The sequence below is a fragment of the Platichthys flesus genome, chromosome 5 (assembly GCF_949316205.1).
Source record: "Platichthys flesus chromosome 5, fPlaFle2.1, whole genome shotgun sequence".
Lineage (NCBI taxonomy): Eukaryota > Metazoa > Chordata > Actinopteri > Pleuronectiformes > Pleuronectidae > Platichthys > Platichthys flesus.
Genome location: NC_084949.1, coordinates 18,851,629 through 18,864,934, shown reverse-complemented (window position 1 = coordinate 18,864,934; position 13,306 = coordinate 18,851,629). Strand labels below are relative to the sequence as shown.

The following is a 13,306-nucleotide window of genomic DNA, read 5'->3' as shown; positions in this document are numbered from 1 at the left end:
CTCTTGTCCTCACACGTCATTCACTGTGAATGATGTGTGAGGACAACAGGTGGTTCATTCGTAAAAGGTAAACCAGAGTGGAGGTGTGACTTGAAGCCAACTTGCCTATTAAAAAACAACCGAAACATTCTGTGTTTGATTTTCAAAAGTATTGATCAAGAATTTTTAATTTCTATATACCTTATATAATATTGCTCATGCATTGTATAAGAACAGTGAGGAGTTTTAAAACATAATCCAATAACCCTCAAAGTTGTAAAACTTTCACATTGTTTTCTCATAAAGTCGAGATTAAAACCAAAACCTTCATTCGGGAGACTTAATGTATCGTGATAATTACCGATGTCAACTATTCAACCATGTTCTCAAGTCCTATTTTAATGCGTAATCAACAATGTTTTTATATTTCTAGTTAATAGCTTCAATTTGGTTTGTTTACTTATTTTAAGTGTATTGGAGCATTGTTAAGAGCTTTATAAATCAAATGTATTAATAAAATCATTTTTGTTGTATATTCATCTGTCCACAGTTTTTCATAAGGAGGATTTTTTTGTAGCTTCTCTCGCCACAGGAAGTCCAGAGTGTCAACACACGAAAACCAGAGGTAAAAATTAAGTAGAATCTCAAGAACACCTAGACTTAACATGGAGGGATTTAATCACCATGGTTGTGCTGGTGGTAGTGTGGTCTTTTTAACTTTGTGTGCAGCTTTCCTCTACGTCCATTAGTGTGTAAGTTTGATTAACAATAAAGATCTAATGTTAGTTAATACCAGGTCATCATATCAAGGCAATAGGGAAACCAATGATAGGAAACTTAACATGCAAAAAGATTGTTTATTCATAACTATTGAACATCATTTTACAAGTTAGAAGTATTTATATTGCGCAGCCTGTCAGGTTTAGAATTATTTAATCTATGAAAAAAAATTTTTATGGTTTCTTTTAATTCTTTATGTGTTCAGTTGCCTTATATTCTTATTCTGTGTTTGTGTTTCACCTCTGACTGATGCAACTAAAAACACATGTGAAGAGTTATTCCCTGGAAAATTTGGAATACCAAATAGTGCCCTATCTTTCAAAACTAAAGATTAAAAAGATCCTGGATCTGCCTCCTGATCCATATCCATATGTTCCCTGACCCATACCATGTCATTCCACCAAGTTTCACAGAAATGCGTTAGTAGTTTTGTGTAATCTTGCTTTTAAACCAACCAGCCAACAAATAAAGGGACATGGGTGAAAACAGAACCTCCTTGGTGGAGGTAACAATGAAAAATTATGGTTTTTTTAAGCCTTTTTCTTTAACTATGGGTGAGGTCATTATGGCAAATAATGTCAGTCTAAACAAGTCATCTTGATGTATGGTGCCACCCAGAATTAAGATGCATTCAAGCTCAGAGCCTTGAATGCATTGCTGTTGATTGTTGTTGAATCATTGCCTGATTCAACATAAATAAATATATGTTGAATTATGTAAAACCATAGCTAGAATTCAAACTATGACTAAACAGAGGACAAGAAGTTTCCAGTCAGATCAGACTTGATGTTATATAAAGGAAATTAAGATATTTTTCAAGGTTTGTTGTTGTGTCATTTTATTTATCTGCTGTGAAATAACAAATCAATGACCCAAATAAATAATCCGTCCAAATTCTGGCTTCAAAGTAGATTTGTCACTTCACATAAATTATAATACACTTTAAAGAAAACAGTTCTATCAACAACAACAGTTGAAAAGTTTAATGAAGCACTGCTCCAACAATAGAAAACACTGATACCAGTCTAGCTGGGTTAACATCATTTCAACAGTCATTCATCAGTCATGAATTTATAAGTTATAAGTAACTTTACTCTGAAAGTGACAATAAATAGGCACCAACTGATTTTTAACACTTTGTATCATATGGATTGTTAATCTTATCAACACCAGTGTGTGTCTAAATATAAATAAAAATACTTTGTGGGTACTGATAAATGTGTTTAAAAAAAAACAGTACAACCAAGTCACACTGTACAGAGGGACATGAAGAGAAGAACACTGAAGTGACAGAACACCAGACTGCTCACGGATACGATCCCAGCATGTGCAGCAGTGTTAGTGGCACCAGCAGCTGTGGTGGTGGTGGTGGCACCAGCAGCAGTGGTGGTGGTGGCAACACCAGCTGCTGTGGTGGTGGTGGCAGCAACAGCAACCGTCGTGGTGGGTGCTGCAGCCGTTGTGGTGATGGCACCAGCAGCAGTCGTGGTGGGTGCTGCAGCCGTTGTGGTGATGACACCAGCAGCAGTCATGGTGGGTGCTGCAGCCGTTGTGGTGATGACACCAGCAGCAGTCGTGGTGGGTGCTGCAGCCGTTGTGGTGATGGCACCAGCAGTCGTTGTGGTGATGACACCAGCAGCAGTCGTGGTGGGTGCTGCAGCCGTTGTGGTGATGGCACCAGCAGCCGTTGTGGTGATGGCACCAGCAGCAGTCGTGGTGGGTACTGCAGCCGTTGTGGTGATGGCACCAGCAGCAGTCGTGGTGGGTGCTGCAGCCGTTGTGGTGATGGCACCAGCAGCAGTCGTGGTGGGTACTGCAGCCGTCGTGGTGATGGCACCAGCAGCAGTCGTGGTGATGGCACCAGCAGCAGTCGTGGTGGGTACTGCAGCCGTCGTGGTGATGGCACCAGCAGCAGTCGTGGTGGGTACTGCAGCCGTTGTGGTGATGGCACCAGCAGCAGTCGTGGTGGGTGCTGCAGCCGTTGTGGTGATGGCACCAGCAGCAGTCGTGGTGATGGCACCAGCAGCAGTCGTGGTGGGTGCTGCAGCCGTTGTGGTGATGGCACCAGCAGCAGTCGTGGTGATGGCACCAGCAGCAGTCGTGGTGGGTGCTGCAGCCGTTGTGGTGATGGCACCAGCAGCCGTTGTGGTGATGGCACCAGCAGCAGTCGTGGTAGGTACTGCAGCCGTTGTGGTGATGGCACCAGCAGCAGTCGTGGTGGGTGCTGCAGTTGAAGCTGCTACAGTGGTGGTTGCCTGGGCATTTGCTGATGCTATTGATCAAAACATAAAACATCAGTCAATAAGAGTTTCCTTTTTTCCCAAAACTGCTGCTGTCTGTGAGAAGAACAGGTTTTGCTCACCGACGATCAGGAGTTGAATCAGGATGATCAGGAGCATCTTTAATCTCTTTTGCACCTAAAAGAAAAAGCAAAATATTGTCTCACTTAATCAAAGAAAACCTTTAAACAGTTTCCAAAACAAAAAGGATGAAAGGTGTACGGTACAATGAACCGTTTTTCTACTTTCTATTAAAAGAAAAATATTGTACTTACAAAGTTTCTCTGAATTGTGTGTCTGTAGCTGCCTTGGGATGGAAGCTGCCTCAGTCCAATGTCACTTCACCTTCAGATGTAACTTAATCTCAGTTTGCCACAACCTTTATATGTTTGACGATTGACATTAAGAAGGTTGGGGGAGAGCTCCCATTGGTCGCCTCAGAGTAACAAATAGCTTTGTTTATCCCTGCATCATTTTCTGCTGAACCTTGAAGGATCAACAAAGCAAATATGTTGATGATGAACTGAGGAAGTTGTTCCACTGCGTGGCACAAAGACGTCACAGTGTCGATGACGATTTAGAGTTACTGATGGGAAGGTGGCACCTAAACCAAGAATGTGCCATGTAAAGCTAATGGTATGATAATAAAGGTGGAGGAAAAGATGGACGCCTTTGTGTCCTACCTGTTCTCCAAACTAACTCGGCTATTACGTAGATGTTGATTGTACAGTCATGTGTCCTGACCTTCACCGGTGTGTTTCTGGTCAGAGAAGAGTTCCATTAATCAACTTTAACCATAGATTACAGTTCATTTGCTCATGTGATGATCTGAGTCGACTTTATACATTATAATGTGACTTTGAGCACTTTAATTTAACTTGGCTGATAACTATCGTCTGATGTGATAGTTCATGGTTGAATTGTGTCATTGTGTTCACTTGCTGATACGTCAGCCTTTTGCACCCAGCACAACTGAAGTAAACATTCAGAACCTCTGACTCATCTGAATTTAATTATTGTTTGTGTTATGACTTATGAACCTAACGCTACATATCTGTGAATCTTTTGTTCCAAGTGACATATGGTCAAAATTTGAAGAAATCACTTAAAAGACTTTTTCAATAAGTCAAAAACATACATGAGGCCACTAGGACCTTGACCTTTGACCACTGAATCAAATTCCCAGAAGGTGTTCTTGAGATATTGTGTTCAGAGGAATGGGACAGACGGATGGACCAATCTAAAACATAATGCCTCCACTGAAAGTTTGGGATGCACCTCATGATTACACTCAGTATTGATTCATCTGACAATTGTCTTCTTGATAAATCAATGGTTTTGTCTATATCACAGTTTCCCAAAAAGTCCAAGTTGACACTTTTAAAACAGCCTGATTTGTCCCACAATTCAAAACTCAAATATTTTACTATTCGACAAAGAAACAGATCAAATCTTCACATTTCCAGTACATGTGTTATTCTCTAATTAACAAATTCAGTATTTGTGGAACAATCCCTTTTCTTCGGAAAAAATGTATGAATAAATGTATCCTCTTCATATGATCTTTATGGATATAAACAGTAAGGGCGTATACCTCATTATTGTCTGTGGATGGATTATTATGAAACTTAGACAAATATTTTCAGTTTCTTAACCATTGCGGAATTAGGCGTACTTCAACATTTTCAGTTTCCCCAGGGACTAATTCATGGATCTTGATTAAATAAATCAAACATATTATAGTGCCAAATAAAAAACTGGATCTAGTGAATTTAAATCTAAATGTGGTTTCACCAGGAGACTGTTGGGCCTTTGCAAGGTGTGTCTAATTACTGCCTCTCCCTCAAAGTGTGTCCATAAAAACAGTACAATGCCCCCTCCAAATAATATATATATATAAATTTGTTTTTCTTAGAATAAAAAAAGAAAATATATATTTTTACAGACTATGCATTGTGGATTTTTCTGCACATCACTTTCTGTGAAGGGGCCTTTTAAAGGGGAATTTTTATGTGTACTGACTAAGAGCAGGTGGAACGAGGACAAGAAGCAAAACCTGTTGCAACTGCTCAAACTATAAGTAAACAGAGAACAAGATGTTTCCAGACGTGATCAGACGTGATCTTATCAAAAAGAAATAAAGATATTTTTCAAGGTTTGTTGCTGTGTCATTTTATTTATCTGCTGTAAAATAACAAATCAATAACCCAAATAAATAATCCATCCAAATTCTGGCTTCAAAGTAGATTTGTCACTTCACATGAATTATAATACACTTTAAAGAAAACAGTTCTATCGACAACAACAGTTGAAAAGTTTAATGAAGCACTGCTCCAACAATAGAAAACACTGATACCAGTTCAGCTTGGTTAACATCATTTCAACAGTCATTCATCAGTCATGAATTTATAAGTTATAAGTAACTTTACTCTGAAAGTGACAATAAATAGGCACAAACTTATTTTAACACTTTGTGTCATATGGATTGTTAATCTTATCAACACCAGTGTGTGTCTAAATATAAATACAAATACTTTGTGGGTACTGATAAATGTGTTTAAAAAAAAACAGTACAACCAAGTCACACTGTACAGAGGGACATGAGAGAACAACACTGAAGTGACAGAACACCAGACTGCTCACGGATACGATCCCAGCATGTGCAGCATGCAGCATAAAAAAAAGAACAAGGACCCCCAACATTTTTTAGATATCTAATTAGTTTTTCATAGAATAAGCAATGAAAATTTATATTTTTACAGACTATGGAATGTGGATTTTTCTAAACATCAATTTCTGTGAAGGGGCTTAATAAAGTGGAATTTGTATGTGTAGTGACTAAGAGAAGGTGGAACGAGGACAAGAAGCAAAACCTGTTTCGATGACATGAGCGCCTGACTTTTTTTTATAATAGATTTGGAACAATTGTGAACCCGCCATTAAACAATAACAAAAACATAATACAACCTCTTGTCCTCACACGTCATTCACTGGGAATGATGCGTGAGGACAACAGGTAAACCAGAGTGGAGGTGTGACTTGAAGCCAACTTGACTATTAAAAAACAACCAAAACATTCTGTGTTTGATTTTCAAAAGTATTGATCAAGACTTTTTAATTTCTATATATCTTATATAATATTGCTCATGCATTGTATAAGAACAGTGAGGAGTTATAAAACATAATCCAATAACCCTCAAAGTTGTAAAACTTTCACATTGTTTTCTCAAAGTCGAGATTAAAACCAAAACCTTAATTCGGGAGACTTAATGTATCGTGATAATTATCGATGTCAGCTATTCAACCATGTTCTCAAGTCCTATTTTAATGCGTAATCAACGATGTTTTTATATTTCTAGTTAATAGCTTCAATTTGGTTAGTTTACTTATTTTAAGTGTATTGGAGCATTGTTAAGAGCTTTATAAATCAAATGTATTAATAAAATCATTTTTGTAGTACATTCATCTGTCCACAGTTTTTCATAAGGAGGATTTTTTTGTAGCTTCTCTCGCCACAGGAAGTCCAGAGTGTCAACACACAAAAACCAGAGAGGTAAACATTAAGTAGAATCTCAAGAACACCTAGACTTAACATGGAGGGATTTAATCACCATGGTTGTGCTGGTGGTAGTGTGGCCTTTTTAACTTTGTGTGCAGCTTTCCTCTACATCCATTAGTGTGTAAGTTTGATTAACAATAAAGATCTAATGTTAGTTAATACCAGGTCATCATATCAAAGCAATAGGGAAACCAATGATAGGAAACTTAACATGCAAAAAGATTGTTTATTCATAACGATTGAACATCATTTTACAAGTTAGAAGTATTTATATTGCGCAGCCTGTCGGGTTTAAAATTATTTAATCTATGAACAAATATTTTTATGGTTTACTTTAATTCTTTATGTGTTCAGTTGCCTTATATTCTTATTCTGTGTTTGTGTTTCACCTCTGACTGATGCAACTAAAAACACATGTAAAGAGTTATTCCCTGGAAAATTTGGAATACCTAATAGTGCCCTATCTTTCAAAACTAAAGATTAAAAAGATCCTGGATCTGCCTCCTGATCCATATCCATATGTTCCCTGACCCATACCATATCATTCCACCAAGTTTCACAGAAATGCGTTAGTAGTTTTGTGTAATCTTGCTTTTAAACCAACCAGCCAACACATAAAGGGACAGGGGTGAAAACAGAACCTCCTTGGTGGAGGTAACAATGTAAATGATGGTCTTTTTAAGCATTTTTCTCTAACTATGGGTGAGGTCATTATGGCAAATAATGTCAGTCTAAACAAGTCATTTTGATGTATGGTGCCACACCTAGGATTAAGATGCATTTAAGCTCAGAGCCTGTTCTCATTGCCTGATTCACCATAAATAAATATATGTTGAATTATGTAAAACCATAGCTAGAATTCAAACTATGACTAAAAAGAGGACAAGAAGTTTCCACTCAGATCAGACGTGATCTTATCTAAAAGAAATAAAGATATTTTTCAAGGTTTGTTGTTGTGTCATTTTATTTATCTGCTGTGAAATAACAAATCAATGACCCAAATAAATAATCCGTCCAAATTCTGGCTTCAACGTAGATTTGTCACTTCACATGAATTATAATACACTTTAAAGAAAACAGTTCTATCAACAACAACAGCTGAAAAGTTTAATGAAGCACTGCTCCAACAATAGAAAACACTGATACCAGTCTAGCTGGGTTAACATCATTTCAACTGTCATTCATCAGTCATGAATTTATAAGTTATAAGTAACTTTACTCTGAAAGTGACAATAAATAGGCACAAACTTATTTTTAACACTTTGTATCATATGGATTGTTAATCTTATCAACACCAGTGTGTGTCTTAATATAAATAATAATGCTTTGTGGGTACTGATAAATGTGTTTAAAAAAAACAGTACAACCAAGTCACACTGTACAGAGGGACATGAAGAGAACAACACTGAAGTGACAGAACACCAGACTGCTCACAGATACGATCCCAGCATGTGCAGCAGTGTTAGTGGCACCAGCAGCTGTGGTGGTGGTGGTGGCACCAGCAGCAGTGGTGGTGGTGGCAACACCAGCTGCTGTGGTGGTGGTGGCAGCAACAGCAGCCGTCGTGGTGATGACACCAGCAGCAGTCGTGGTGGGTGCTGCAGCCGTTGTGGTGATGGCACCAGCAGCCGTTGTGGTGATGGCACCAGCAGCAGTCGTGGTGGGTGCTGCAGCCGTCGTGGTGATGGCACCAGCAGCCGTTGTGGTGATGGCACCAGCAGCAGTCGTGGTGGGTACTGCAGCCGTTGTGGTGATGGCACCAGCAGCAGTCGTGGTGGGTGCTGCAGCCGTTGTGGTGATGGCACCAGCAGCAGTCGTGGTGGGTGCTGCAGCCGTTGTGGTGATGACACCAGCAGCAGTCGTGGTGGGTACTGCAGCCATTGTGGTGATGACACCAGCAGCAGTCGTGGTGGGTACTGCAGCCGTTGTGGTGATGGCAACAGCAGCAGTCGTGGTGGGTGCTGCAGCCGTTGTGGTGATGGCACCAGCAGCCGTTGTGGTGATGGCACCAGCAGCAGTCGTGGTGGGTACTGCAGCCGTTGTGGTGATGGCAACAGCAGCAGTCGTGGTGGGTGCTGCAGCCGTTGTGGTGATGACACCAGCAGCAGTCGTGGTGGGTGCTGCAGCCGTTGTGGTGATGGCACCAGCAGCAGTCGTGGTGGGTGCTGCAGCCGTCGTGGTGATGGCACCAGCAGCCGTTGTGGTGATGGCACCAACAGCAGTCGTGGTGGGTACTGCAGCCGTTGTGGTGATGGCAGCAGCAGCCGTTGTGGTGATGGCACCAGCAGCAGTCGTGGTGGGTGCTGCAGCCGTTGTGGTGATGGCACCAGCAGCAGTCGTGGTGGGTGCTGCAGCCGTTGTGGTGATGACACCAGCAGCAGTCGTGGTGGGTACTGCAGCCGTTGTGGTGATGACACCAGCAGCAGTCGTGGTGGGTACTGCAGCCGTTGTGGTGATGGCACCAGCAGCAGTCGTGGTGGGTACTGCAGTGGTGGGTGCTTCAGTTGTAGCTGCTACAGTGGTGGGTGCTGCAGTTGTAGGTGCTACAGTGGTGGTTGCCTGGGCATTTGCTGATGCTATTGATCAAAATATAAAACATCAGTCAATAAGAGTTTCCTTTTTCCCAAAACTGCTGCTGTCTGTGAGAAGAACAGGTTTTGCTCACCGACGATCAGGAGTTGAATCAGGATGATCAGGAGCATCTTTAATCTCTTTTGCACCTAAAAGAAAAAGCAAAATATTGTCTCACTTAATCAAAGAAAACCTTTAAACAGTTTCCAAAACAAAAAGGATGAAAGTTGTGCGGTACAATGAACCGTTTTTCTACTTTCTATTAAAAGAAAAAATATTGTACTTACAAAGTTTCTCTGAATTGTGTGTCTGTAGCTGCCTTGGGATGGAAGCTGCCTCAGTCCAGTGTCACTTCACCTTCAGATGTAACTTAATCTCAGTTTGCCACAACCTTTATATGTTTGACGATTGACATTAAGAAGGTTGGGGGAGAGCTCCCATTGGTCGCCTCAGAGTAACAAATAGCTTTGTTTATCCCTGCATTATATTCTGCTGAACCTTGAATGATCAACAAAGCAAATATGTTGATGATGAACTGAGGAAGTTGTTCCGCTGCGTGGCACAAAGACGTCACAGTGTCGATGACGATTTAGAGTTACTGATGGGAAGGTAGCACCTAAACCAAGAATGTGCCATGTAAAGCTAATGGAATGATAATAAAGGTGGTGGAAAAGATAGATGCCTTTGTGTCCTACCTGTTCTCCAAACTAACTCAGCTATTACGTAGATGTGGGATTGTACAGTCATGTGTCCTGATCTTCACTGTTGTGTTTCTGGTCAGAGAAGAGTTCCATTAATGAATTTTAACCATAGATTACAGTTCATATGCTCTAGTGGTGATCTTAGTTGACTTTATACATTATAATGTGACTTTGAGCACTTTAAGTTCATGGTTGGATTGTGTCATTGTGTTCACTTGCTGATACGTCAGCCTTGTGCACAACACCCAGCTCCTCGTCACAACTGAAGTAAACATTCAGAACCTCTGACTCATCTCAATTGAATTATTGTTTGTGTTATGACTTATGAACCTAACGCTGCATATCTTTGAATCTTTCGTTCCAAGTGACATATGGTCAGAATTTGAAGAAATTACTTAAAAGACTTGTTCAATAAGTCAAAAACATATATAAGGCCAAAATAACCTGACCATTGACCACCCAACCCTGATCAATCAATGAGTCCTAGTGAACTCTTGTGCAACGTTTGAAAGGGTTCTCTTTAGGCATTCATAGGATAAGACGTTCAAAAGGTGAAAAAGGGATTTGGGAAGTCACTGTGACCTCGACCTTTGACCATTGAATCAAATTCCCAGAAGATTTTCTTGAGATATTGTGTTCAGAGGAATGGGACAGACGGATGGACAAATCTAAAAAAGAATGCCTCCACTGAAAGTTTGGGATGCACCTCATGATTACACTCAGTATTGATTCATCTGCCAATTGTCTTCTTGATAAATCAATTGTTTTGTCTATATCACAGTTTCCCGAAAGTCCAAGTTGACACTTTTAAAACAGCCTGATTTGTCCCACAATTCAAAACTCTAATAATTTACTATACAACAAAGATACATTTAAAATCCTCACATTTCCAGAACGCGTGTTATTCTCTAATTAAAATGCAAATTCAGTATTTGTGGAATCATAGTGAAATTAAATCTAAATGTGGTTTCACCAGGAGACTGTTGGGCCTTTGTCAAGGTTTGTCTATTTACTGCCTCTCCCTCAAAGTGTGTCCATAAAAAAAAGTACAATGACCACCAAAAAAATTTAGATATCTAAATTAGTTTTTCATAGAATAAGCAATGACAATATATATTTTTGCAGACTAAGGAATATGGATTTTTCTCAACATCAATTTCTGTGAAGGGGCCTTTTGAAGTGGAATTTGTATGTGTAGTGACTAAGAGCAGGTGGTAGGAGGAAAACAAGCAGAACCTGTTTCGTATGGAAGTAAATCTGTGTCATCGGGATTTGAAACAAAAAAGACATTGAATTTCTAGCACTGAATATTTATGCATGGAAATTATGTATTTGAATGTTTTTCAACGTTTAAAATTCAACCGCAAAAAATTCAAGCTCAAAAAATTCAAACTCAAAAAATTCAACCTCAAAAAATTCAATCGCAAAAAATTCAACCTCAAAAAATTCAACCTCAAAAAATTCAACTGCAACATCCGGGGATCCAAGGAGGAGCAATCGATTCCAGATTCAAGATCGGGAGCGTGCGTCAAGCAACGAGAGCGAGCGGGAGTGACCGACACCAATGCAGCTTTGACTTGTCAGCTAGCACAGTGACTAGCCATGTCCAACAATGGTGCTTCGGTGAGTGTTTAAACTCTTCTATATGCCATCGGTGTAGTTTGTTTCTGTAAGATGTAGTAATAGACAGCTGACATGTGTACATTCACGGACTTTATTGGACATAAACTAAGTGGAACTTAAACGAGATGGCGTTCAGATTTTTTTTTTCCGAACGGGCCAGTGACTTTTCATCAATGCTGCCTACCACACAATCAAATCCGAACATCCCTTCCTCTCTTTGGAAAAGACGGTCGCTCGGTGTCGACGTCGAGACTCAGAGAACAACAAAACAGGGCACAACAGCAAACTGGATAAGTAAGTGTGTTTTATTTAGCCAGCGATTTCGCCAAGGGGAATAGGGAACTATAAGCGGAGCCAAAGCAAAGAAAACAAGATAAAGTGACAACTAACTAGTGCACACACAGAACCTAGCTAATACATACAGAGGGTGGCCCCACTCCTAACCTGATGAAATAACAGAGTATGGTCTATGTGATGGCAATGTTAACCCAAGGGTGTCTTACCTATTCACCTAAACCCCGGTGGCATCTCACAAACAAAAGTTAACAGCCCCACACAGCCCACACACAGGCAGACAATGGCCTCCCCACATGGAGACAAAACAGGTGCAAGTTATCAAGGCCTGACGACACTGATTGGCCAACAGACAGCTCCCAGATTGGACAGGGGGTTGGACGATGGTGGAGGAACAGCCAATGGTGTGAGACCTACAGAGAATGAGAGGGGAGACACAGGAAAACAACCACACACGTAACACCCCCACCCATAAGAGCAAACATCACACACGAGAAAGGGCATCCGCACACATATTCTCGGAGCCCTTCTTGTGACGAATCACCAGGTTGTACCCCTGCACAATCAGCGCCCACCGCATGAGGCGCTGGTTCTGATTATACATCCGGTGGAGAAAAACCAGCGGATTGTGATCCGTGTAGACCACAATTGGCCTAGAACTCGATCCCAAATAAACTTCAAAAAACTGGAGTGCCATCAGCAAAGCCAGAGCTTCCTGCTCAATAGTAGAGTACCGTGTCTGGCACTCATTGAACTTCCGTGAGAAGTAGCAGACCGGATGGTCCAGCCCGTTGGAATCCTCCTGGATAAGAACGGCACCGGCACCTACATTGCATGCGTCTACCTCCATCTTGAATGGCTTCTCAAAGTCAGGAGCCACCAGAACAGGGGTACTACATAGCAGAGTCTTAACAGAAACAAAAGCGTGTTGGCAATCTGGAGACCACGCAAACGGGACCAAGGGGCTCAGCAGACTAGTCAGAGGGGCGACAACAGAGGAAAAATTCCTACAGAACCCACGAGAATACCCAGCCATACCCAAGAAGCGGCGCAGCTCACGCCGGGTGGTTGGCACTGGGAAGGCAGTGATAGCAGTCACCTTAGCCTCCACGGGGCGCACCTCACCACCCCCAACCTGTTTACCAAGGTAAGTAACGGTAGCCCTACCAAACTCACATTTTGCCAAATTCAGCGTCAAGGAAGCCCTCGCCAAACGCTGGAACACTGTTGTCAAGGTATCTACATGAGCAGCCCAATCAGACGAATACACAACCACATCATCGAGGTAAGCAGCACAGTGTGGGACGTCAGCTAAAACAATATTCACTAAGCGCTGGAAAGTGGCAGGTGCATTCCGCATCCCAAACGCCATCACTGAGTACTGCTGAAACTTGTCTGGAGTGACAAATGCGGAGATCTCCGAAGCACGAGCAGTAAGTGGGACTTGCCAATATCCCTTTAACAGATCCAGCTTTGTCACATACCGGGCAGACCCAATGGTGTCCACACAATCATCAATA

The 13,306-nt window shown here is 41.2% G+C and overlaps 2 long non-coding RNA genes across 2 annotated transcripts; both read right to left on the bottom strand.

Moving 5' to 3' along the window:
* Window positions 1-2,903: 2,903 nt before the first annotated feature.
* On the bottom strand, window positions 2,904-3,378 carry LOC133953520 (uncharacterized). Its single transcript, XR_009920702.1, has 3 exons — window positions 3,314-3,378; window positions 3,122-3,176; window positions 2,904-3,031 (listed from the first exon to the last, which is right to left on the bottom strand). It is a non-coding gene; the product is annotated as an uncharacterized LOC133953520 (long non-coding RNA).
* A 5,647-nt stretch (window positions 3,379-9,025) lies between these two features.
* On the bottom strand, window positions 9,026-9,524 carry LOC133953551 (uncharacterized). The gene is made up of 3 exons (XR_009920705.1): window positions 9,456-9,524; window positions 9,263-9,317; window positions 9,026-9,173 (listed from the first exon to the last, which is right to left on the bottom strand). It is a non-coding gene; the product is annotated as an uncharacterized LOC133953551 (long non-coding RNA).
* Between the last annotated feature and the right edge of the window lie 3,782 nt (window positions 9,525-13,306).